The sequence below is a fragment of the Bombus pyrosoma genome, unplaced genomic scaffold, assembly GCF_014825855.1.
Source record: "Bombus pyrosoma isolate SC7728 unplaced genomic scaffold, ASM1482585v1 HiC_scaffold_4725, whole genome shotgun sequence".
Lineage (NCBI taxonomy): Eukaryota > Metazoa > Arthropoda > Insecta > Hymenoptera > Apidae > Bombus > Bombus pyrosoma.
In genome coordinates, this window is record NW_025219985.1 from 445,810 (window position 1) to 449,904 (window position 4,095).

Consider the following 4,095-nt stretch of genomic DNA (forward strand, 5'->3'; position numbering starts at 1 on the left):
TCAACGTATAACGTTACATAGTACAACGTGATATCGTATAACCTTATGTAGTATTATGTTATCACGTATATCGTTTTGTAGTACTACGTTATAACGTATAACGTTATATGATAATAAGTTATAACTTATAACGTTATGTGGCAATACATTATAAGGTATAACGTTATATAGTGTTACGATATAACGTATAACGTTATTTAATACAACGATATAACATATAACGTCATGTATCATAACGTTATAACGTATAAAGTTATGTACTATTACGTTATAACGTATAACGTAATTTGTTATTACGATATAACGTATATCGTTATATTGTAATTGGTCATAACGTATAACGTTATATAGGATCACGATATAACGTATAACGATATTTAATATAACGATATAACATATAACGTAATGTAGCATTACGTTATAAAGTATATCGCTATACGGTAATACGTCATAACGTATAAAGTTATGTACTATTACTTTGTTACGTATAACGCTTTATGGAAATAGGTTATAAAATATAACGTTATATAGTATTACGATATAACGTACAACATCATATAGTATTACGTTATAACGTATATCGTTATATGGTAATACGATATAACGTATAACACAATGTGGTACTAGGATTTAACGTATAACGTAATATCGTATTACGATATAATGTATAGCGTTATGTAGTATTACGATATAACGTATAACGTTACATGGTATTACGATATAACATATAACGATATGTAATATAACGATATAACATATAACGTTATGTAGCATTACGTTATAACGTATATCGTTATACGGTAATACGTTATAACGTATAACGTTATATAGTGTTACGATATAACGGATAACATCATATAACTTTACGTTATAACGTATATCGTTATATGGTAATACGTTATAACGTATAACGTATTCTAGTGTTACGATATAACGGATAACATCATATAACTTTACGTTATAACGTATATCGTCATATGGTAATACTTTATAACGTATAACACAATGTGGTATTAGGATACAACGTATAACGTTATATAGTATTACGCTATAACGTATAACATAATGTAGTATGAGGATATAACATATAAAGTTATGTGCCATTACGTTATTACGTATAACGTTATATAGTAATACGATATATCGTATAACGTTATGTAGTATTGCGTTATAACGTATAACGTTACGTACTACTAGGTTTTACTGTGTAACGTTATGTAAAATAACGATATAACGTATAACGTTCTGTGAAATAACGATATAACGTATAACGTTATGTACCATTGCGTTATGACGCATATAGTCATATGGAAATACGATATAATATAATGTATAACGTTATGTACTATTACGTTATTACGTATAACGTTTGACGGTAATTCGCTATAACGTACAAAGCTATGTAGTATTACGATATAACGTATAACGTTATATAGTACTACGTTATGACGTATAACGTTGAGCAGTATTTTGATATAACGTATAACGATATATGGTATTACGATATAACGTTTTACGTTACATAGTATTACGTTAGAGCGCATAACGTTATATAGTATTACACTATATCGTATAGCGTTATTTGGTATAGCGATATAACGTATAGCTGTATGTAGTATTACGTTATAACGTGTAACGTTGTGTAATATAACAATATAACGTATAACGTTATGTACCATTGCGTTATATCGTATATAGTTAAATGGAAATACGATATGACGTATAACGTTATGTACCATTGCGTTATAACGTATATAGTTATATGGAAATACGATATAACGTATAACTTTATGTAGTATTACGTTATAACGTATAACGTTGTGTAAAATAACGATATAACGTATAACGTTATGTACCATTGCGTTAAAACGTATATAGTTATATGGAAATACGATATACCGTATAACGTTATGTAGTATTACGCTATGACGTATAACGTTATTTAGTATTACGACATAACGTATATCGTTGTATGGTATTACTATATATCATATGACGTTATATAGTACTACGTTATGACGTATAACGTTATATAGTATTACGTTATGATAAATAACGTTATACAGTACTACGATATAACGTATAACCTTATATAGCAATACGATATAACATATAACGTTATATGGTATTATGTTATTACGTTTAGCGTTACGTGGTATTACGTTATAGCGTATAACGTTATATGGTATTACGATATAACACGTTACGTTGTATATTATTACGTTATGAATGTATAACTTTGTATAGTATTACATTCTAACGTATAACGTTATATGGTAATACGTTATAACGTACAACGTTATATGGTATTACGATATAACATATAACGTCATTTAATATTACGATATCACGTATAACGTTGTATGGTATTACTATATATCATATGACGTTATGTAGTGTTACGTTATGACGTATAACGTTATATGGTATTGTGCTATAACGTATAATGTTCTATAGCATAACGACGTAGCGTATAACGTTATGTAGTATTACGATATAAGGTATAACGTTATATGGTATTACGATATAACGTATAACGTTGTATGGTATTAGGATATAACGTATAACGTTATATGGTATTACTATATATCATATGACGTTATATAGTACTACGTTATGACGTATAACGTTATATACTATTACATTATGACGAATAACTTTATACAGTATTACGATATAACGTATAACCTTATATAGAAATACGATATAACATATAACGTTATATGGTATTATGTTATTACGTATAACGTTATATAGTATTACGTTATGACGTATAACGTTGTCTAGCATTATAATATAACGTATAACGTTATATTGTATTACGATGTAACGTATAACGACATATAGTACTACGTAATGACGTATAACGTTACATGGTATCACTTTATAGCGTATAACGTTATATGGTATTGCGATATAACATATAACGTTGTATACTACTACGTTAAGACGCATAACGTTATGTAGTACTACGTTATAACGTATAACGTTATATAGTACTATGTTATGACGTAAAACGTTACATGGTATTACGTTATAGCATATAACGTTATATGGTAACACGATGTAACATATAACGTTGTATTCTATTACGTTATAGCGTATAACGTTATATGGTATTACAATATAACATATAGCATTTTATAGTACTGCGTTATGACGTATAACGTTATATATTATAACGCTGTAGCGTATAACGTTATAAGGTATTACGTTTTTAACGTATAACCTTATATATTACTATATTATAACGTTTAGCGTTATGTGGTATTGCGATATAACATATAACTTTTTATAGTACTACGTTATGACGTATAACGTTATGTAGTACTACGTTGTAACGTATAACGTTATATAGTACTACGATATAACGTATGACGTTATATAGTAGTACGTTATGACGTATAAGGTTATGCAGCAATACGTTCTAGCTTATAACGTTACATGGTATTACGCTATAACGTATAACGATATATGGTATTATGTCATAACGCATAACGGTATGTTGTATTACGATGTAACATTTAACGTTATATAGTAAAAAGTTATGACGTATAACGTTGTATAGCATTATAATATAACGTATAACGTTACATTGTATTACGACATAACATTTAACGTTGTATAGTGCTATGTTATGACGTATAACTTTATATAGTATTACGATCTAACGTATAACGTTATATGGTACTACGATATAACATTTAACGGTGCATAGTACTACATTATGACGTATAACGTTGTGTAGTATTATGATATAACGTATAACGCTATAAGGTATAAGGTAACGTTATAGCTATGACGTTACTACGTTGTACCGTATAACGTTACATAGTAATATGTTATGACGTATAACGTTATATAGTACTACGTTATGACGTATAGCGTTACATATCATTTCGTTGTAACGTATAACGTTATATAGTAATACGTTATGACGTATTACGTTATATAGTACTACGTTATGATGTATGACGCTGTATAGTATTACGTTATGACGTATCAGGATGTGCAGTATTATCACATCACGCATACCGTTATGTGGTATTGGGATATAATGTTTAACGTTATATAGTACTGCGTTATGTCGAATAA